Here is a 25203-nt window from a genome sequence, read left to right as displayed (position 1 = left end):
GTATTAAGGATGCATGATACCTCTTACTATTCTATACAAAAAAACATGCTAATGGATGAATGTATAGTGAAGATTAAAATAGCTATTGTTGGAAAACCATACATAATAGCTTTATTTAGTAATATGGGGTCGTTTAATTAAAAATGGTCTGATAAGGAATTTTTCTAGATATTATTACAATAAATATCCAAAAGTGAACTGAATTTATTAATAATACAGCGACCAATTAGGCATAAACTATTTCTAAGAGATATATGAGAGTTATAGGGGAATATGTGATCATGTAATAGATCAAATATGAATAATAAAATAATGGTATAGTTACTACATTTGTCCCCTCTCCTAAGAAACACTCCAGCTCTTACAACAGGTTCATTCTTTTACAGACACCTTATAAATTTTTCTTTGATTTCTCACTTTACACATCTTATTATTTAGTTTTCTATCAATTGGTTTTAGTATTACACCATATAGTTGCCAGGTATGGTATTTTAGTATGATTAATTAAAAGTACATTTTAAAAAAAATCTCTTTATTTGTAAAAGTTTTAAAGTAACATAAAGAAAACAGGTATGGCATTGCAAAAAAAATGTACAGTCACCTTGTTGTTTTAGAGACTGGTAATAAGATCCAAATATGGTTAATTACCTCCTGGCATGAGGGGGGGGGGGGTGGGGGCTGTTTTTTTCCCCAGGTACAGGCTATTTGAAACTTTGCTGTGCAGGAGATATGGAGAATCAATTTGTCTGTGGCTTTGTGAATGCAGGGGATGGAGGCACATAAGAGAAGGCTAGCGGGAGTCAGGGTAAGAGTGAGCCTGGGGACTTTTGCTATGAGAGCTCTGACCAAGGACCAAAAGGAGTACAGCTTGGGGCATGCTCACCATATGTGCATGAAATCACCTCTGTATCCGCATTGCCCACTGAGATGGTGGGGAATATAGTGTGCAATCATGAGGTGTGGTGTAGGTGAGAGCCTTTTATGAGTTTTCTTTAATTGCTACACTGATAGAAGATTTAGAAATTCAATTGTGAATTGCGTCCCATTGTTCATTGCTTATGGATTCTCCCAGGTCAGCTTCCAAGTCAATTATGTATGGGGCAAGTGAGGGGTTTGAAGGGACCAGGACAGAGTGGTAGAGAAGGGAGATAGCCCTCTTATAATTAGCATTATACATGCGAGGGCGGGAGGGATGACTGGACACACGTTTCAGGTATTAATAACAGGTTAACTTTATCTGGCGGAAAAACATGAAACTGGCACCTTATGCTAATCTCATAGGCACCCACTGTCCTTCTCATATGTTGCAGATTATCGAGCTGGCATAGAACGCCTCACTGAGATGTCTCTGTCCCCCTCCACCAAGAGGGCATTAAAGGTAGCTTGGCAGCAGTGGGTCTCATTCTTGAGATCTCGGAATACAGGTCGGCAACAGGATAGGCTAGAATTTATCTGATCCAGATATAAGTCAGGAACATTCAAAATGGCTATGTCTGCTGTTTTGGCAGGCATTCCATTTATGGCCAAATTAAACACCATCAAACATCACTTTTTGATGGTGTACTAAGTATATATGGAACTGCTTGCTACCAATATCGTATATATTTTTTATAATATATCTGGTATTTACCCTCTTTTCTACACATGACAAGAGACACATAAATACTATATGGACGCGTTTTATACATAAATATACGCCCATGTCTCAATCTGTGTGAAATTTACATTATTCTATGTTAGCTACAAAATGTATTGCCTATGCCTAAAGGCTCTTTCTAGAGAGACACTTCACAACAGGTCTAAATGGTCCTATGAACTATCATATTATAATTATACAATTAGAGGACCAGACCCTAGTTATCACTAAACAACTACGATACCATACGAGTTTTCTATTTTGATAACATTTGACCGGCTCCCATTTTTGGGTCATTTTTAATTCTCCTTACACTATATTTCAATTCTATTCACTTGTATATTTTAAATTCACCGATCCAGGTGGGATTTAGCTATCTGTCTATGTCGCATTTTTAAGTAATCATCAATAAAGTTGATTTTATATTGATATACTCTTTCGGACAGGAGTGCCTCACACACTACTTTGTTCAGGTGATATCTATTGTCATCTGTATTTGTTATTTCCTCTCCTATCCATTGCAACTCTTTGCAGGTTTGATTGTGAAAATGGGTGGTTGGACACTCTTTCCTGTTCAGGGTGCCCAGACACAATATAGCCAATAATAGGGCTTCATTTCTTCACCCCATTGCAATCTGCTGGTTGGGCAAGAGGGGTTTGTGCTGGTTGGGTTCTATGGACATGTTAGTATTGGAAGTGGGGGAAACAAGGCCCTCCCGACATCCTGGTCATATATCTTGGGAGGGAACAACTCAATTTAAAGCAGATTTATTGAGTTGATTATTAAAATCAGGGAAGATTTTAGGAGGATTAAGAATAAATGATCAGCGGTAAATTGTACTGGTCAGATATTATACCTAGGGTCTGCCAGAGGGGTAATGTTAGCAAACTGATTATGAGGCAGATTCTAAAGAGACTGAACAGGTCAACTGGTAATTTAGTAACTTAGAAGGTGGAGGGCACTATATTGTAGAAGAATTTAATGTAACGGAAGGTCCTGTTTTGAAAGCCGCTCAGATAGAGTTCCAGGGGAAAATTGAAGTTGTTTCATAGTTGGATCATCGGATGAGGGTCCTTAGTTCAGTCACTACTACGTTCTTTTAATAGTCATAGTGGGCAGGAACTTGGATGGTTGCTTAGGCTTTGATGTTTCCATGGTAACCATCCTTGAAGTTCCAATCTCGATCGTGAACAGTGATTGAGTGATCCTGTTGTTTTATCTTAACTTACTGTTGGTCCATATCATTCCCTTAAGCAACAGGTTGGAATACACAGATAATTGTGATTGTAATAATAGCTATATAAATAATGCCGGGATTAAATGTATACATACATTATAGGAAAACATTTAGCAAAAAAAATGTCCATATGAAACTATGGAGTAATAGTTACTGGGCCTGATTTATTAAGGAACGTAATTGCCGATAAGTGCCATATTTTGTGTTAAATCAAATTGCACATGTCCAGAAACGGACTTTACGCCAGTGAATATCCAATTCATCTTGAAACGCAAAGGACACAGAAGCCTATGATTTCAGTGGCGGAATGGGTGTATGCATGTAGTCAATTTACAGTACGGGTGTGCCAAGGTCGAGAACACACAGCAACATCCGATTTGAGCTTTGGGCATGTCGCATATGCATGCTAGAACATGTGTTTGCAATCAAGAGTAAGTGGAAAATGCATTTTATGTACATTAAACATTAATAACATAATTGTCTAGAAAATAATGAAATAAAAACACCTTTTCAATGTTTTAATTTTTTTCATTTATGACTATATTATTAACAGGTGACAATAATTGAATACTTTATTTTTTTCCTGTGCGTTCTGCTGGGACTTTATATTCTATATATGTGTTGTACGTATCCAGCAGTGTATTATGTCTGTCTCAATATGGCAAGTGCCGAATAAGCAGAGTGTACCTAGACTCATATTCAGCAAGTGGCATTTCTTCAGAAAAGCTTCTAGTTGAATATCGACGTGCGTATGTCCGATTTCCGTGAATTTTTTAAACAGTGCATCAGGACTACATTTGGCATTGCTTGAAAGAATCTATATTGTCTTGCCAAAAATATATCTATTTTGATGTTTTATTTTTGTTTTAAAAAGTATGAAATAAATACCAGAATTTGAATTACTTATTCTGGTTCTAGTCTAACCACAAGAATAGCATTCACCACAACCAGTTTATACCAGCATACAACCAATTACATAAAGAACTATAAGCAAGAAACATCATATCCTGTAATGTACATGCATTACAATTATCGTATGTTTTGTACAGCAATATGTTGCTGTTTTGCTGACAAAAAATATGAGTGATCTATATGCTTGGACAGGAGTCCACTAATATTACTAAGCAAACAAAGTGCAAGTTACTACTTATATCTATGAGGTCACCATGGATCACTATGACAATGGCCATGTTGCAGGTGATTAATTGTAGCTTCCTTAAAAACTAAAACAAAAATGTATTATTCCTCATTGGGGTGGGGTCACACTATACTTGTTTATTACCAAGAATAATTTTTGGAAAACTTCACAGGTCTCAGGCTTGCCACCCATTTAGTTTTCACTTGAAAGCTTGAAAGTCAGATTTTAGAATGCCCTATATATAGGGCCGACGGTGCCTTCTTAGCGTGCTTGTATTATTCCCAGCCTGGTAAAACCCTTGCTCGCAATTGCAAAATATGTGTCAATATTTTTGTAAGGCTTTATGTGACTGGTGTATAGATGCTGTAATTGTTTGTCTATATAATTAGTAGGTATACTATATTTTGGAACTGTGCACTTGTTGAGAGCTTACACAGATATATGATACAAGTTAACCCGTGCATGATACTCATGCATTCTAGTCAAATCAAGCTACTTAAGGTGTTAAAAAGGTTCTTGTCATGCATTTGGGCCATAGCCAAGGCCTCAACCACCAACCACTCCCCATTGTCACCCCTGGCAACCACCAACCACTCCCAACTGTCACTTCTCCCTCAAGAAATATATATATATATTTTAAATCTTTATAAACACTTTTAACAATTAACAAATTAAATTAGCAAATTAAAAACATCTTAGTATACCAAATTTCAGCCCTTTCTGAATTTTTTTTTCCACACACACTAAGAATTTAGTAGGTCAGTGTATAACTCCGCCCAGCAGGTGGCGCTGCAGCTTGGTTTTATTTTTTCCACACACACACACAGACAGACAGACTAACACACGCCACTAGACATTTATATTATAGATTCTACAGTATGAAATGTTTTTTGGGGGTGAATTTACAATACAACTTGGAGCAGGTGATATTAAGGTTACCATGGTTACCCACTGTGATGTCAAGCATTGTGATGTCAGTTCAGCTAGATTATGGTTTGTGTTCTGTCCAGTGCACCCAGTCACTTTTTCCTCAGTAAGTTAGTTACTTGGTTCAGGATTAACACCAGGTCAGGTTATGACTCATCAAGAATCTTTTGAATACACTAGATGATATTTGTATTGAGTGTAATATTACTGAAAAAGACTGATCAATAATCAGAAATATCAGGACCCTTCAGCGAAGCACAAACAACTACGAAAACCTGAAAAAGGAGCTGGTGGATGTTCTCAGTGAAAATGAAAACATATTCAGGTCTGATATATGTTTACTTAATAGGTATGTTACTTTAATGTGACTATTATAACCAAAATTTTTAGCTTAGAATCAAAGCAATAGAAAACTAATATCACTGCTTAATAATAAATAGGCTCCTTAGGGCCAGTTTTAGCGTTGGCCACAAATTTGCCGACCAAACAAATATGTCCTTACGTGTGTGTATTTAGATACACTTATCTTAAGCTATATACATCTCAAAATACAACGTAACGATGTGGCCTCAATAAGCTATGTACAGTAGGGCTCATTTAGAATTCAAGCCGCAGATGTAAAATCTGTGCCGCTAAAAAACAACCTTCATGATTTTATTTTGAGTTGCACATATGATATGCGCAACTCAAAATAAACATGTAAATGTGCCTGCCTTCAGGGTTACTAAGAGAGAAATGGAAATTCTAAAGAACTGAATAGAAGCTTACTATGACCCTGAATAGAAATATGTTACACACTGTACTATCCCTATCCTAGTCACTCTGTGATTGCAATTGCAAAATATGTGTTAATGTTTTTGTAATGCTCTATATGACTGGTGTATCAGGGCCATCTTTTCCATTGGGCACGATGGGCAGCTGCCCGGGGGCCCCACGGGCAAGGGTGCCCCATAGGCACGGCTCTTAATGAGAATAAATAATCCTGCAAAAGAAAAAAACCTGCAAAAAAAACCTTCAAGGGTCACTGAGCAAGTGCATCTATCTATCTCTATCTCTATATATCTATATCTATATATGTATCTGTATACATCTATATATCTATATCTATATCTATATCTATATCTAGGGGCACCAGTGTACTGCTTTGCCCGGGGGCCCATAATGTTGTTAAGATGGCCCTGTGGTGTATACATGTTGTAATGGTGTATTTCTATATAATTAGTGGATATACTATATTTTTGAACTATGCACTCGTTGACAGCTTACACAGATATATCATATTCTACAGTATAACATGATTTGGGGGTAAATGTGCATTACAATATGGAGTAGGTGATATTAAGGGTCAGCTGTTTGGTTACCATGGTTACCCACTGTGATGATACCCACTGTGATGTCAGCTCAGCTAGATTATGGTTGAGGTCTCCTGTCCAGTGCACCCAGTCACTTTCTCCTCAGTAAGTGAGTTACTTGGTTCAGGATTAACTGCAGATTGGGACATGTTCTGGCTCATCAGGTATCTTATGAATGCTCTGAATTTGTATTTGTATTGAATGTATTATCAGAAATAGCAAGACCCTTCAGAGAAGCACAAACAAAGGTACAACAACCTGGAAAACAAACTGCTGGAAGTTCTCAGTGAAAAGGAAACCAACAAAAAATACTTTTCACACATATTTCTAAGATCACTTTATTTTAGTGTAATTTTTAAGACATTTAAGTTCTGATTTAGAGTTGACCACAATTTTGCTGACCGAACACAGTTTTACGCCTTTCGTGTGTATTTTTAATTGCACTTATTTTAAGATACAACGCAAAATACAGAGTATGTGTGGCCTCAACAACATGTGCTCAGAGGTTCATGTAGCTCTGACGTAAAAACGTGTCCAGATAAAAAGTGCATTTACGTTTTTATTTTGAGAAGCACATGTCATAGGGCAGAATGATGGCATAGTGGTTAGCATTGCTATCTCACAGCACTGGGGTCATGAGTTTGACCAGGGTCCTATCTGTGAAGTTTATATGTTCTCTCTGTGTTTGTGTCTTCATTTACACTCCAAACACATATATGTTAGCTTAATTGGATTGACTAAAATGGATCCTAGTGTGTGTTCTTGTTTGTTAGGAATTTGCAGCGTGTAGTCCCCCTGTCATAATGGGTCAGAGCACGGGACTGAATTCTCTAGGAAATTTGGTCCCTCCAAAAATGTTGTCACACCTAGGAGAGAAACGTTCCCTACTAGTGGGTGAGGGATTATTAGTGATATTGTAAAACAAACCGAAACATTTTTTGTATGTGGCACTACAGGTCCCAGAAAGCCCTAGCACTTAAACACTGCTTGGGTATGCTGTCAGTTGTATAACTACAAGTCATAGAAAAAAGCAAATCCATCTCGCTCTAAGGTTAGGACTTCCTCATCATTTGTACCTAAGAGTTTTTTATATAATTATATAGGAAATACTAAAAGAGGGGGTGCTCTCACAACCGAGGTTACTATCAAGAGAAAAATGGTGAAAAGAAACACCTAAGAGAGATTGTTAACTGAGGCACTCCAGTCCCTTGAAAAATATTTAAAAACAAATTTTATTGAAAATTTATATAAAATTAGATATACCAGATAACATCACAGTCGGTGAATATTAAAATAAAGAGGTGATGAAAAATAAAGATAAGTGATAGAAATGGTTAAAAATACCCTTCCGGGAAGCCGGTGGTCACAAAATTGTGACACTTATAATTAACTGGGAATAATACCCATAATTATGGACATTGTATCAATGAGATTCAAAATAACACGGTTTATTGGAATTCAATAATATTCCCTATATTCATTGATACATAGTGTGTCAACTATAGCCAGCAAGTGTGTCCACTCTGAATTGAATAACCGTAGTGTAAGAATGCACTTGTAGGGGTTATGATTATCAAAACCACTCAGGTATGATAGTCTGACATAGACATACAAAGGAACTTAAATAAATAAATATATATATATATAGTTCCAAAAAATCAGGATTGGTACTCTAACCCAGCACCCTCTCATGCAATGTGTAGAAGAGAGGGGTTAACTAGGTTATAACCACAGAGGATTTCCTTCTAACACATATCTGCTGTATTAGGAATTGAGTCAGTTCTGCCTATAATCATACTGATAGTAAAGATCTGACTAGCGATATTAAGGAACCTCAAATCTCCTCCTGTTTGTCAGACAATATTGCCCTGGTGTAAAAACCCTAAACAAAGCGCACTACTAGGTTCAAAATTTAATTATAACATTAGATAGAGTGTGACACGATCGCGGCTAACTCCGCTGACCGGCTTCACACTTCCGGGTGTGTGACGTCACGCGGAAGGGTATTTTTAACCATTTCTATAACTTATCTTTATTTTTCATCACCTCTTTATTTTAATATTCGCCGACTGTGATGTTATCTGGTATATCTAATTTTATATAAATTTTCAATAAAATTTGTTTTTAAATATTTTTCAAGGGACTGGAGTGCCTGAGTTAACAATCTCTCTTAGGTGATTCTTTTCACTATTTTTCTCTGGGTATAACTACAAGTGCCAGCATGCCTTAGCATCCAGGACTTGTTGGGCCCTGTAGTTCCACTAAACTATGTTCGGTGGGAAAAACCTGGACCGTGATCAAGGACAAAAAGGTAAGAAAGGATACTCCTGTATCAGACAATGAAAAATCTCAAAATCTTTATTCAGGTGGGAGAACCCTTTAGAGTTTGGGGACATAATAATGCTCCTCCCTCATTCCTCCACCTAAGGCGCAATAGCCTAGTGGCTACAACACGTGAAGATGCATTGAACACTCATACTTGTGTTCCTTTCTCTATATACTCCAGAAGCCAGGGCCGGATTAAGGGGGGGGCACAGGGGGCATGTGCCCCGGGCCCCCCTCTCTCAGGGGGCCCCCCGGGACCAGCTGTGGCTCTTTTTGCTGCCCCCAAATGTCAGTCTACAAGGGGCAGCACAAGGTTCCGTTTTTAAGTGCTCTCTTGGCACTATAAGCACAAGCATGCTTTTGCTTTTTTTTTTTGAGTGTTCTGGGCTTCCTTAGCTGCCGTGTAGATGACAGTGTGAGGAGGAGCAGAGAAGATCTGCCCTGCCTGTCTGTGGGGGATAAGGTAAGTTAAGATCTGCTGTGTGTGTGACTTTCTGTGTGTGTGACTGTGTGTGTGAGACTTTCTGTGTGTGTTTGTGTTTGTGTTTGTGTGACTGTGTGAGACTTTCTGTGTGTGTGTGTGTGTGACTGTGTCTGTGTGTGTTTCAGCCAGAGGAGGAGGCAATTATGAAAATGAAGGGGATAATTGTGGACAAGGAGAGGGGGTGATTTATGGACAAGGAGAGGGGGTGATTTATGGACAAGGAAGGGGTGATTTATGGACAAGGAGGGGGTGATTTATGGACAAGGAAGGGGTGATTTATGGACAAGGAGAAGGGGTGATTTATGGACAAGGAGAGGGGGTGATTATGGACAAGGAGGGGGTGAATATACAAATAGAGGGGGTTGCAGAGTGACAACCCAGGAAGGGAAACCAACGCTGATGAGAAGGGGGTTGAAGATGCTAAGTAGGTGGGGAATGAGGAGTGAGAGGGAAGATAGAGAATTAAGATGAAGAGGATTGAGGAGTGGGATGTTGGGGATATAAATGGAGAACAGAGAAGTACGATGTGCTCAGACCTAGATTGTCTATTTATTGTGGACCCTCTCTCCATGCCCCAGGGAAGTAGCTTTTCTAAAAGTGGGCATTATGGTAAAAATGACAAAATTATGGCATAATGTACAAAATGTAATATGCCTCCATGCTAGCTCTGTTGCCTTGCAACAAATCAGGCCTGCTAGTGCTTAGCTGGACTAGGCTGTTAGGGATAACCAATATATACTTACATATAGTAAGGTTATTTTGTTAATTATTTGTGGAGTGATTGTGAGGTATTTAATGTGTGCTTGAGTTTGGGGAGGAGTGCTATTTATTAAATGTGAATATGAATTATAAAATGTTGGCAATGGTTTTGAAAAATAGGTTTATTTATTACATGTAAACTCTATTCATTTATACCAGGCTGTTTGGTGGGGAGGGAAATAAGTTTATTAAATGTGTACGCTATTAATTTAATGTCGGGGCTGCTTGGGGAAAATAGTTCTATTATTAAAAGTGAATAGTATTAATTTAATTCCAAATTTGGGGCTGGTTGCAGGGAGGGAGGCCTAATTATTAAAGGGGGTGCTATTGATTTATTAACAGGACTCTTTGGGGACTCCTAAACTTTATGTACCTGTTTTTGATTCAAAATAGGGCCCCGACATCCCAGAATCTACACAAACGGCAACTGAGCTTAAGACACCAGCAGCCACAGGTGGTGAAAGCGACAACAGCAGGTAGGGGAGACCAGGACCATCTTCCAACTGTTCTCAATATGGTGGGACTGTCCAGAATTTGGGTGACTGTCTCACTTAGTCAGGATTTGGTCTGACTACAAGGATAGTTGGGAGATATGTCCTACTTCACACTGTTATGCTTGTAAAGGCAGAGTTGTGTGCATCTAACAGTAGTGCACATAGCATTGCCTGTTTATTTGTTTAAAATTAATATCATATTCGACAATATGGGGCCCCCCTGTCTCAAGTGCCCCGGGCCCCCCAGAACCTTAATCCAGCTCTGCCAGAAGCCCAATATCTCAACAGAGGACAGGGAACCCAGTAGAGTTTGGAGACATAATAAAGCCCCTCTTTTTTTCTCCACCTAATACCAGGGCCGTTGCAATGTTTCTCGGCGCCCTAGGCAAACAACACTCACACACTTGACACTTGAACAATAAAAAAAATAACTTACCTTCTCCTGGCTAGCAGGTAAGGCTGCAGTCCAGGTGATGTCTGATGCAGAACACTGTCCCAGGGCAACCACAAAGGTTTTCCAAATGTTAGATTTAAAAAAAAACAATAAGCGGGCAACAGCCCCACCCTGCTCTCCACACATTAAACCAAAAGCACCAAGCCCCTCTCCCCACACATTACACCAATGCCAAACTCTCATTACAATAATACCAACCTCACCACCTCTATCCACACATTACACCAATAATCTGGGGGCCCAGCACACAGCAGCTGTCCATCAAAAATAACTGCAAATCCTCAAAAATAACCCCTTTATGACAATTAACCTCTCATCAATCAATGCTGTCATTAACCTCCTCAAATTCTCATCATAATAACCATTTTATCAACATTAACCTCATCATTAATTAATCCTCAACATTACATATGAACCCCCTTAAAAGCATTAACTCCCACATCATCCCCCTCATAATCATTAAATCATTTAGCCCCATTGTAACAACCCCTTTAACATAATGAACCCTTTTATAATCATTAACTCCATCATCACCATAATTATTTTACACCAACATCATTAAAAATCCCATTTATATTCATTAACCCCAGGTGCAGGCTGGGCTGGGGGGCAGGGGGGCATCTGGGCCAATCCCATAAGGGGCTACCTTGGGCTGGGTCACTGGGCCTCCTGCATTATTTCCCTTAAAAGTGTTTCTAATAGGCTGCTTAGTCGAGTCTTAAACCCCAAGCTAAAATTTGCCAGCCCTCCCCTGATTAACCCCCTTAATTATAACTCCCTCAGCCTCATCAAAAGTACCCCACTAAGATCATTTATCCTGACACCCTCATAATTAACTCATGCATTATGCCTAACACCCTCAACATCAAATTCCCACCAAGTATATTAAATCCTGACTCCACCCCCCCCAACTACCTGTTGCTGATCCATCATTCAAGTAATAGTCAGAGAGGAATTGATCCCATGGCAGTTCTCCTCTGTACTTTCTCTCCCACAGCGAACCCTAAAGGCTGGCGGTTTTACAGCTGCCTTCAGTGTGAGCAGGAAATTGGGGACAGTTAGGGGCTGTGCTCTCCATGCCAGCTGCTCTACGTGCTTCACCTATGAGCAGCATGCGTTTCGTGCGGCGTGCTTAACCCAGTGCTTAACCTAGAGAATTTTCTGCTTTCTGGGCAGCAAGCGACGCCCCCAAAAGCCCAGCGCCCTAGGCAGCTGCCTAAAGCTGCCTAATGATAGCGCCTGGCCTGCCAAAGACATAATTCTCTAGTGGCTGCTTGTTTTCATTTATATATCACCGGTGTTCATGTGTTGTTTATTTATCACATGTAAAAGGAAAATTATGCAAAACAGATTAGCACCTTTTTTAGTTTACTTGCAATACATTTTGCAAGGCACATTAATTGTAATATTTTTATTTAATTTAAACAAAAAAATGCACCCGTTGAATTGTTTCGTACCAAAGTTTACAAATAATCAGAGATATATTTAAAAGTTTATATTTTTTTTCATATTTGAAAGGCAGCCTTGACCCCAAGAAGAGGTACAGATGGCATTGGGAGGGTAGAACCTCTTCTTTAGAGCAGGGCATTTCCGCCACCACAAAAAGGACACCCCAAATATTCGGTGCCGGAGGCACGTGATAGCAATGGGACCTATGTTTAACTTGCTGAGAAGAATGTAGACCCCAATATGAGGTCTCCATATGTCCAAGTGGCAGAACATCATACAGCATTGAGGAGTTCCTACAGTCAGAGTAGACTCAGATAGAGGCATTCATGGAAGCTGTAAGTGTGAAGATGCCACTCTAAGGCTACATTTTACTTTAAACATATGTTAGAATTTGTTAAATTGTTGGTGCTACTTTTTACAGGTCGTTATTCACATTTATATTTGAACGCATGTTTTGCTTTGTTTTCATTTTCATTTTCATTTCATTTTCTTTGAAAGCCACCTATTCCCCTAAGAGGAGGTAGAGACGGCACTGTTAGTGTGGAAACTCTTCTTGGGGGCAAAGAATTTAGTAGGTAATGTCACAAGCTATATATGTAAAATGTATTTCTAGGAGATTAGCTTAAAAAACAACCATGTATACAAGCAACTTTTCGTGTGTGATTTCACCCTTTCTCAACCGTATTATGACTGCGACAATAATTTAATAGAATATTAATCAAATCAAAAAGAAATGATCATTTAAGTTTTGCAGATTTACATGACTTGGGATTATTGTCCATATTTGGAGTTGTATGAGGCCCGGGCATGGCAGCGCCACTCAAAAGACCCGTGGTGTGCAACACCACTCTGAATGCCCTAGCTGGGCAGTGCAAATCGGAAGGCCCGGACAGGAATGTACCACTCCGAATGGCCGGGGTATGCAGCGCCACTTGAAAAGCCGGAATGGGCAGTGCCATTTGAAAGGCCTAGGCTTGGCAGCACCATTTGGAGGGCTTGGGTTAGGCAGCGCCACTCATAAGGACCAGGCAGGGCAGCGCCACTTGGAAGACACTGGTTGACTGGTTGACTAGCGCCATGCGGAAGGCCCGGGATGGACAGCGTCACTCGGTAGGACCGGAAAGGGCAACATTATGCGATTGGACTGGACACGGCAGTGCCACTCGAAGGCCCTAGTTGGACAGTGCCACTTGGAAGGCCCGGGCAGGAATGTGCCACTCAGAACAACTGGGGTGTGCAGCGCCACTCATAATGCCAGGCTGGGCAGTGTCATTCGGAAGGCCCAGGCTTGGCAGCGCCATTTGGACGGCCTGGGCTCGGCAATGTCACTCGGAAGGACCGTGCAGGGCAGCTCCACTCGAAATTCTGGGCTGGGCAGTGCGACTCGGAAAGCCCTGGCTGGGCAGTGCCACTTGGAAAGCCCTGGCTGGACAGCTCTATTCAAAAGGCTGGGCTGGGTAGCACCACACAGAATCTTGGGCTGGGCAATGCTACTCAGAAGGTTGGGCTTGGCAGTTCCATTCGGAAGGCCCGTGTTGGGCAGCACCATTTGGAAGGCCCGGGTAGGATAGCTTGTCTTAAAAGGCCGGGCCTGGCAGCACCACTTGCAAGGCCCTTGCAGGAAGGCCCGGGCTGAACAGCACCATTCAAACGGCCCTGGCCAAGCAACGTCATTCGGTAGCACTGGAAAGGGCAGCGACAGTCTGTAGGAACAGAAAGAGCACCACCACTCGAAAGTCAGGGTTGGGCTGTGCTATTCAGAAAGGCCATGGCTGAGCAGCACCACTCGGAGGGTTAGGCTTGGCTACACCACTTGGAAGGCCTGGAGTTTGCAATGCCACTAGAAAGACACGCGGGGCAGTTCTATTTGGAAGGCTCGGGCTGGGCAGTGTCACTCGGAAGGCCGGGCTGGGAAGCGCAACTCGGAAAGCCCAGGGTGGGCAGCGCCACTTGGAAGGTCCAGGCTGGGCATCGCCCCTGGGAAGGCCCAGTCTGGGCTGCGCTACTCGGCAACGCCAATCTGTAAGGTTATGGTCGGATGCATATCTTGGTAGGGCCCAGGCTCGGCAGTGCCATTCAGAAATTCCGGCCTGGGCAGTGCCACTTGGAAGGCCTGGGGTAAGCAGTGCCACTTGGAAGGCCAGTCTGGGCAGTGCCATTCGGAAGGTCCGGACTGGACAGTGCCATTTGGAAGCCCCGGGTTGGGCAGCACCATTCGGAAGGCTCGGGCCGGTTAGCGTCAGTAGGTAGGAACAAAAAGGTCAGCGCCATTCGAAAAGCCGTGCTTGGCAGTGCCATTCGGAAGGCCCGGGCTGGGCAATGCCACTCGAAAGGCCCGGACTATGGTGTGCCACTCCGGACGCCTGAGTTGTGCAGTGCCAGTCAGAGGGTCGGGCTGGGCAACACTACTCAGAAGGCCCGGTGTGTGCAGTGCCACTTGAAATGTAAGGCTGGGCAATGCCATTTAGAAAGCCTAGGCTTGGAAGCGCAATTCAGAAGGCCTGGACTGGGCTGCGACACTTGGAAGGACTGGGCGGGGCAGCAGCACCGGAAAGGCCAGGCTGAGCAATGCCACATGGAAGGCCTGACTGGGCAGCACCATTCGGAAGACCCAAGCTGGACAATATCACTTGGAAGGCCCGGGCAGGACAGTTCCACTCGAAATGCCGGGCTGGCCAGTGCCCCTTGGAAGGCCCAGGCTGGTCAGTGCCACTTGGGCTTGGCAGTGCCACTTGGTAGGCCCAGGCAGGCACCCTGACCATATTTTTTTTCCTTACTTTGAATAAAACATTGTTCTGTTGAAAAAAAAAAATTCTGTTGAAATGTTGGTACCAATGTTTATAAGTAATCAGAGCTTTTTTTAAAAATTTGTATTTTTTCATGTTTGAAATCCACCCCTGCCCCTAAATAGAGGAACAGAAGGCATTGGGAGGGAGGAACCTCTTCTTCAGGGCAGTTTATTACCACCACCACGGAAGGGACACTCTACAATCTTTGATGCTGGAGTCACGTGATGGCAATAGGACCTTCGTTTAACTTGCTGGGGAGAATGTAGGCCCAGTATAAGGGCTCCATATGTCCAAGTGGCAGGACATTGTGCTTCAGCAAAGAGTTTCTAGAGTCAGGGCAGACTCCGATAGAGGCATTTATTGTAGCTGTAAATATGAAGATGGCACCCAGCAGATGAAATTAAAAGTTTAGTAACCTATCATCCAAGATTGACATGCTACGTTTTACTTTAAACATATTAGAATTTGTTGAATTGTTGGTTCTACTGTTAACAGGTCGTTACTCACATTTATATTTAAAGGCATGTTTGTTTTTCAACTTTAAAAGCCATCTCTGCACCTAGGAAGCTGTGGAGATGGCGCTGGGAGTATGGAACCTCTTCTTGGGGGCAATGAATTTAGTAGGTAATGTCACAAGCTATATAGGTAAAATGTATTTCTAGGAGATTAGCTTAAAAAAATAACAGTGTATACAAGCAAATTTGCTTGTGAGGTTTCATCCTTTCTTAAGCCATTCTCAGACTTAGGCAAAAATGTAATAGAATATTAATCAAATCAAAAGGAAATGATCATTTAAGACTTGCAGATTTACATGACTAGGGATTATTCTCAATGTTTGGAGTCATATGAGCCAAAATTGCATATGTGATTTTGATCTTTGTATCTTAGTATTCTTTCAAATGTTTTTTATGATTATAAAATGGTTCTTGGTAGAGTTGGGATGGGCATATATCATTGAGGGCCCAGGCTTGGCAGTGCCACTTGAAGGCCCAGGCATGGCAGCTCCCTGACCATAATAATTTTCCTTGCTTTGAACAAAAAAATGTTCTGTTGAAAAAAGTAATTCTGTTGAATTGTTGGTAGCAATGTTTATAAGTAATCAGAGCTATATTTAAAAGTTTATATTTTTTTATGTTTGAAAGTCACTGATACCCCTAAGAGGAGTTACAGAGTGCATTTGGAGGGAGTAACCTCCTCTTTAGGGCAGGGCATTTCCACCACCATGGTAGGTACACTCGAAACTCTTGGGTGCCGGAGGCGCGTGATGGCAATGGGACCTTCGTTTAACATGCTGGGGAGAATGTAGACCCCACTATGAGGGCTCCATATGTCCGAGATAGGAGATCAAAATAGTTTAAAGCAGTTTCTCTACGTTTTGAGTGATAATAAGTACAACTTAAAATAGACATACACAATGTGTCAAGAGCAAATTTACTTCCTAGATATTACTATCAAAAACAGGCCAAATGACAATCTAGAAACTGACCTCTTTAGGAAGGAGACTGCGACAAACAGCATTCTGCAAAGTGATAGTTTCCATTTCCCACTAGTTGTAAGAAACATCCCCAAAGGGGAGTTTGTGAGAATGAAACGGAATTGTTTAAATTAAGGTTAGGTTAGGGCTAAACAACTTAGCCACAGACTAATAGTGAGGAGCCATAGCAGAAGATCTACTAAAAGGGCTTTCAAAGAAGTACAACAAAGGGATCTTTATGACCTTGTTTGCTCCAAAAAAAGAAGACACCGATAAGATTGGTAGGAAATTTCTGTAATGAGTGGAAGGAAATTCAGTCCATCTTAAAAACAAATTGGCCAATCCTGTTATCGAATAAGGTGCTGAGGAAAAACTGAGATGAAAGAGTTAACTTCAGTTGGAGACGAGGAAGAAATTTGAAGGATAGGTTGGTGAGAAGCCAATATATTCAAAAGAAACATACAAATGTGGAAATTGCAGAGCCTGTCAAATATATATATATATATATATATATATATATATATATATATATATATATTGTTTTCAGAGTACAGTACATTTTTAAATGTGTTGGTTTATGCAATTTAAACAGTACAGGACCTTTCAAGTCAGGTCCTTTGTTATAGAAAACATTAATAGACAAGCAGTGTTCTAGTGATAGAATCTCCCATCTCTATTTATAAATGACCTTCAGTGTGTGTGTACTTATAGTCTTATACTTGTGGGGACATTGATCTGTTTGCACACTGACACTGTGGAGACCTCAGCCATAGCTGTAACACAAAATGAAGTCCAGACACACAATGATTCTCTACCTGATTGCTGTAGTGTTTTAAACACAGAATACATAAAATCTAATATGGTGTCTGTCAAAACGCTTTCCAGAAAAAGTGATGGATCCAGAGTGTGTAACAAAAAACAGTGCAGCCTGTACAGTGAGAAATCGGTCTCAAAAATAGCCTGACATAGAGTGCATGTTCACTTTAATGAGACTGAATTCTGGGCACTTAAAAGGTGCATTCAATTTGAACATCTTCGAAATACAGGTAATAAGGACAGGATGAGATGTTCTAATACCATGCAAACAATAAGAAAAATACATGGTTCCTGAAGGTGCTGCTTGCCATGGCTTGTTTGCAAGAAAATACCTGTGGCAAAATATGAAGAAATGGAAGCTAAAACACAGGTGCGACAAACCTAAACCTGGCCAAAACAGAGTCCATTCTCTGTGTACCTTTGCTCAGCATATTCCACCTGATATCAATGGTGGCTTTTAAAAGCTTTTGAGTGGACTGATCCAAGATTTAATTTTATTCACCATTAGAAATGACAGATTCATCATGCAGATGGGACAGCAACTCTACAACCAGGTCAGATCAGATGTTGACAACAACTATCAAAAACTTTGAGAAATGGGAAGGCCGCTGTTACATGTCAGTAGAGCTACCCCTTCGAAGAAGATGGAATACTTTACCATTCCATCAAACTTTCTGCATATAGTAGACGATGTGAAGGTGATAGCGGGCTACAACGATGAAACTGATACATTCAAGACCCCCTCACTAACACTAAAGGTCATCCATGGCATGCAAAAGATTTTGAGCATTGTGAAATGTCGAACAATGATGGAGGGCTGCACTGCATGAGGCAAAATGGAACAAGCCAATCTCATCAGCTGCATTAAAAACTCTGAAGGAGTCAAATTGGAAGATGCCTCAGCACTTACATTTCACATATACTTCTATCTCGATGAGAAACAGGAGGCATGCCCCAACAATTTATCCATCGAACCTTCGCTTAAACACAGGAAATTGCCTGCAAAGGGCACATGTGATCTTATGTAATCGAGAAAAGGAAAAGTTTCCAAGATGCAGTTAACTACCTTTTCTTGGAGAAATGCTTTAGATCTCTGCGAAGATGTTGTCCTGGAACTTTCAGAGCTTGAGACGAAGCTCTGCTGACACTTCACAAGGATTGATATCCAAGGAAAACTAGATAGGAAATCTCCAATCCTGCTGACAAAAGCAAAGCACAATTGAACTTCTTGCAAAGAAGCATGAAGAATGTGGAGTGGCCACTGAAAATGTCTGCATGGATTCAATTATTACCTTCCACATCAGGTGTTTGTATGGTTTATATATTCATTTAGTTTTAGAACCAGTCCACCTGCAGAGTGATGATGATGAGAAATCCTCTGAACGAGACAGACAATTGAGCATGCTTTCAGTCTACACTTTCCTTTCATAAGGGAGATGATGTAGGGATTCCACAACAGGGCACCAAAATAAAGTCAAGACTTCCAAAGGTTGGTGTAGCACACTGTTTTGCTCAAATCATGTGATTTCTGCTTTCTTTCAGGTCGTAAACAAGTTGTGAAATAAATCTAGGACAGAGAGGAGGTCAAAGCTGTGGAGAAGCACATAGTAAAGTTTTTTCAGGGTGCCCAGAAAGCATGATTGCATCACATGCATCATAGCTGAGCCATCCACACTGATAGATTGAAACTGGTTGATGAAGAGAAGACACCCTCTTCATTAGAATTCTACTTTGCAAAACCAGTTTGTTTTGGCTCTTATATATAATCTATACAGACCTAGTACTGGCTAGGTTTCCTCCAAGTTAATTAACATCTTAAAAGGAAACCAATGACAACTTATATTGGGACTGTTCACATTCTGGGGTGAATGGAAAAAAAAAACACATTTTCATTCACCCAGGAACACACTTGCAAACAGGAATTAGGAAGAAAATCATCTTTAACTTTAATTTTGAGACCTGGAGTGGATTTCATATGGGCCCAAACGGGAAACAGTAAATTGTTTGAACAGTGGGAAATAGACTTAAATATGAGTAATATTTGTTTATGATTCCTAGTGAATTCAGGAAGCTGGCAACAGAAGTATAAAAACAAGTGTCTTTATTTAGGCAAAATATGTGAACAAGGATTCAGTTCGTGAAATATGCAAATTTCAAGTAGCAGAATAACAGGTATACTCCAATACACAAATATGAACAGGTCTGATGACTGGCAGGAATAGTCCACAGAAGCAACAGGTTCCAAGCAATGACAAATACAGTTTAAATGCAGGAACAAGTAGATTGAGTTGCCTTATTGCTAGCAGGCACGAGGTTCCATACTAACGAGGCAGGGATCAGGATTCCAGATTTCCAGAGGCACAAGGCAGTCCTGGGAAGCAGACAGATGAACTGAGTCCAGTGACCAGGCAGCAGTCAGGGCAACAAGAGTACACGCAGAATCCAGTAGCTAGGCAGAGGTTAGGGTCGCAAGCGAACAAGCATAATCTGGTAATCAGGCAGAGGTTCTAAACGGGAGATCAGATAAAGCAAACCTGGAAAAGGGATAAACCGGAGACAAACAGGAACTAGGTATAAATTATGAACTACACAGAACACAGATTGAGGCAGGAATATGAAGCTGTGAAACAGGTGCTGGTACTTAATGAGTTAAGGAGAATAACTCCTACAGGTGAGGTGTAAAGTTCAGGGGCAAAACAGTAGCACCTCTGGTGGAATTGAGGTACTGCAGCCATATACGAAATACAGGCAGAGTCCTAACAATACTATACACTCTTTATTGGTAATGTTTTGATGGTAAAAATATAAATTATAGGAGTTACATTGGGAAAGCATCGAGGGCTTATATATATGGAGAGATCACATTTGGTTCCAATCCCCAATGTGTGGGACATCCTCTGATTATACTGTTTGTCAGAGCATAGATTATCAAGACAATATGCTATGATTCCTGGCGAATTCAGGAAGCGGCAAATGAAGTATAGAAACCAAGTATCTTTATTTAGGCAAAATATCCAAACAAGGATTCAGTTCATGGAATATGCAGATTTCAGGTAGCAGAATAAACAGGTATACTTCAATACACAAATATGAACAGGTGTGATGACTGGCAGGAATAGTCCACAGAAGCAACAAGTTCCAAGCAATGAGAAATACAGTTTAAATGCAGGAACAAGTATATTAAGTTATCTAATTGCCAGGAGGCACGAGGCTCCAGACTAAGGAGGCAGGGATCAAGATTCCAGATTGCCAGAGGCACAAAACAGTCCAGAGAAGCAAAAAAACTATCTGAGTCCAGTGACCAGGCAGATGTCAGGGCAACAAGAGTTCAAGCAGAATCCAGTAGCCAGGCAGAGGTCAGGGTCACAAGCAAACAAGCATAGCCAGTAATCAGGCAGAGATCAAGGCAAAGGGCAAACAAGCCGGGTCAGGGAATCAGGCAGAGGGTCACAACAGGAGATCAGACAGTAGCAAAGCAAAACTGGAACAGGGATAAACAGGAAATAAGCAGCAGTCAGGTATAAACGTTGAACTGCCCAGAGCACAGATTCAAGCAGGTATTAGAAGCTGTGAGACAGGTGCAGTTCTAATCAGGTAAGGAGATTAACTCCTACAGGCATGATGTAAAGTTCAGGGGCAGAAAAGCAGTACCTCTGGTGGATCTGAGGTACTGCTGCCACATACAAAGTATAGGTAGAGTCATAAAACAATATGATGAGGTGTTTAATGGAAAAGGCTTGGAAAAGTTAGATTGAGTAAAATGTATAACATAGGTAATTGTATGGTGTTAGTTAAGTATGGTTTTAAATGTAACATGCTGGCATGGAAATCGTAGTGCATAGTTTGTTGGGTTAAAATGGTTACTCTGTTTGTGAACTGTTTTGAGTTGATTGAAAAGGCTACAAGTGACATTGTTAGTGTATTTAGAAAGTGACTTGGAAATATTTAGAAAAACATTGTGTTGTTTACACTGTTTGTGCATAGAAAACCATTTTGAATATATGATGTTTGGTACAATGTTAATTTGTATGAGATATTGTTAGAAGGAGAAATGCATAGATATTTTGGGGAAAATTTGCATATATTGTTTGGTAAAATAAAGAAAAGAGAGAAGGACACTTTCTTCGCTATCCGTTCTCACTCTAACATACAATACAATAAAATAAGGAACCAATATCTCCTTTTCAAGTAATGTTATATAGAACGGATTACTCTTTTTTAGGTAATGTTAATTGCCATATAGAACGTAGAGACTTCAGAACTTCAGGATATTTAATCCCCACAATCAGAAATAGACTTACAATTTGTATAAGCCCGTGTTCCCGTAGCAGGTACTTGTAACGAGGAAACCTGATCCTGTCCGCCCGCTTTTCACATATGGTAACAATCAGAGTACTTCAGAAGTCTCCCACATGTCTCGAATACCACATTAAAAGAAAAATAAAAACATCTAGTGTAGTACGTTAAAACATTTAATACAAAACATCCAAATACAACAAGGGATGCGGTTGCCCGTACCGGATAATTGAAAGAAAATCGCATGGAAAGTTAATGATGTTCCGGAGCTCCTAACCATAGCATTTTCTGACAATGATGTAGAATCACGAGAAAGGGTTCCCGGTCCGTCTGCTGTTCACTCCACCAACGCGTTTCAACTATAATCCGTCTTTCTCAAGAACACCTAGATGTTTTTATTTTTATTTTAATGTGGTATTCGAGACATGTGGGAGACTTCTGAAGTATTCTGATTGTTACCATATGTGAAAAGTGGGCGGACAGGATCAGGTTTCCTCATTACAAGTACCTGCTACGGGAACACGGGCTTATACAAATTGAAAGTCTATTTCTGATTGTGGGGATTAAATATCCTGAAGTTCTGAAGTCTCTACGTTCTATATGGCAATTAACATTACCTAAAAAGGAGTAATACGTTCTATATAACATTACTTGAAAAGGAGATATTGGTTCTTTATTTTATTGTATTGTATGTTGAGTAGAGCCTACATGCTGTGGCTGAATGCCTGAAATGACCTGAAATTTTACGGGCCACCAAAAGCATCTCCTGCACCTCACGGTTATTTCGTAGGAAGCTCTGCACCACCAAGTTGATGGTGTGAGCAAAACATGGAATATGTTGGAAATCACCCAACTGTAATGCTCACACTATATTGTTGGCGTTATCAGAAATGACATACCCTGGGGAGAGTCCGAGTGGTATTAGCCATGCATCAATCACATCTCTCAGTTTGCGTAACAAATTGTCAGCCGTATGCCTGTTAGTGAAGCCGGTGATACAAAGAGTAGCCTGCCTGTGACAAATGTTACGTAGTGGTGTACATGCTGCTGCTGTTCCTGCTGGTGAAGGTGAATGACCAACCCAGTGGGCTGTCACAGCCACTTCCACATATCTGTGGTTAGGTGGACAGTGGGTAGAATGGCATTTTTCAGCGCAATCTACATTTTTACACACTTTTTGGTATAGTTGTGGAATTGCTTTACGGGAGAAATGGTGTCACGATGGAATTCTGTAACGCGGACACAAAACCTCAATTAACTGTGAAAAACCAGCTGCGTTTATTGTGGAGATTGGATGCAGATCTAACACTAACATTGCAGCCATGGCGTCTGTGATTCGCTTGGCGACTGGGTGACTGCTGTCATATTTGCTTCTCCTCATAAATGATTGTTTCACAGTTAATTGCTGAAATGTAGGACTGCTCATTTTCTTGACCTGCCTCTGGGATGACGATTCACCCCCAGCAGCAGCAACAGCAGCAGCAGTATGACTATCGCTTTCTTCAGAGGAATCAATAATAGTGCAGGAGTCATCCAGCCTTAAGTGGGATGCCGGGCTAACTCCGAGCGCTACTGAGGATATTCATGAGGATGGTGTTTTGGGTGTATTTTGTAGCCGTCGGGATGTCGGTGAGCGGAGGATCTTGACTGTGGCTTGACATACACTACAAATGGCTATACAATTGTTGTCTGGATTTGGGTAAAAATAATTACACACATAAGAAGTGGATTTTTTTGTTTTATGCCCAGGCATGACAATGGCCTTTTTCTTGTCACGTGCCAGAACTGCAGCCACTGGTGCAGGACTTACACAAACAAACTCATTGTCACTCACCGGACCGTGAGTGCCTCTTCCCGGACATTTAGGAACCGTGGCCGTCCTCCATCCTGAGGGTCTGCGCATGCGCAGCCCTTTCCTATACTTCAGTGTATGTCCCTTTAACTCAATTGGCAGATCAGGCAACACTCCCTATATTAAGCACCTGTGGTCAACACCACGTTGCCTGATCTTGGAGTCTCATTCCCCATGAGCCTCTGAAGGTGTTCCTGTGTTTCCTCGTGTATTCAGCGCTGCTGATTCCTGTGGTTTCCAAACCACTTCTACCTCTGTGGTTTCCTAACCACTTCTCCTACTGTGGTTCCCATACCACTTCTACCATCAACTGTATCATCATGACTGTTTGCTGATTCCTATCTGCTGCCTCCGTGCACTACAGTCTCCTATACCACTTCTACCATCAACTGTATCATCGTGACTGTTTGCTGATTCCTATCCGCTGCCTCCGTGCACTACAGTCTCCTATACCACTTCTACCATCAACTGTATCATCGTGACTGTTTGCTGATTCCTATCCGCTGCCTCTGTGCACTACAGTCTCCTATACCACGTCAACGCTATTATATTCCATTGTGACTGTTTGCTGATTCCTATCCGCTGCCTCCGTGCACTACAGTCTCCTATACCACTTCAACGCTATTATATTCCATAGTGACTGTTTGCTGATTCCTATCCGCTGCCTCCGTGCACTACAGCCTTCTCTCCTTATCCACTCACCTGTTCATCATCAAGTCTGTGAGCTGATTCCTAGCTGCTGCCTCCGTGCACTACAGCCTCCAGCTGGCAACTCGCCTGTGTTCATCATCGTGACTGTGAGCTGATTCCTATCCGCTGCCTCCGTGCACTACAGCCTCCAGCTGGCAACTCGCCTGTGTTCATCATCGTGACGGCTAGCTGATTCCTATCCGCTGCTCCTGTGCACCTCAGCCTCATCTCATCTCTCCCGTGGGTTCGCAGAGTCCTGCTGCCGCTGCCAGTCCTATCGTCCATCTACTGCTGATCCGCTCTCCACGCCTTCCTGGTTCCCCTGGTCGCTACCCTCCTGTCAGCATTGGATTCCTGTCCCTGTGGGTCTACTTACCTGTGCGCTGCACCTACTAGACTCCTGCTTCTTACATCCAGGGACTTCTCATCCTGTCGGCCTCCTGCCGCCCAGGTATCACTGCACTCCTGTCTGACTGCCTTCTGAACCACGGTATGCATACTTCTCATTGACTGTGCTGGTGTATTGCATATCTTGCTGGACTGTGTTGGTTCTCCTCTGGAGTCTGCAATCCGCTGAGTCGTTTGCCATCATTGACTGTGTTACCTTGTGCTGGATTACTTCAGAGACTTCCTACATTTGCAGACCTGTTCAGTCATTTATATATATTGTGCATATTACTGTGGATCGTGTTTAATGTGCCCGTGTACATCCTGTGTTGCAGTCTCTCCCCGTACACCTCCTCACATATATTTTCAGTGGTACAACTTGCTGAAGGCAGACCACTGATTCCTGTTCCGGTATCACCTGTTCCATTCCTCTCACATAGCAGTGGTACAACTTGCTACCGCAGACCACTGACTTCCCGGATACCTCCACTTGGATTCCATTCCTTCACTCAGACAGCGGTACCACTTGCTATCCGCAGACCGCTGACTCTCATCACCTCCTCGTTTCTGTTGGACATTCCTCCTCGCTATAGCAGTGGTACAACTTGCTAACGCAGACCACTGACTACCTCCACTTGCCCTT

Source organism: Mixophyes fleayi, chromosome 1, assembly GCF_038048845.1.
Source record: "Mixophyes fleayi isolate aMixFle1 chromosome 1, aMixFle1.hap1, whole genome shotgun sequence".
Taxonomy (NCBI): Eukaryota; Metazoa; Chordata; class Amphibia; order Anura; family Limnodynastidae; genus Mixophyes; species Mixophyes fleayi.
The sequence above is the reverse complement of the archived record's forward strand: the minus strand, read 5'-3'. Positions refer to the sequence as shown.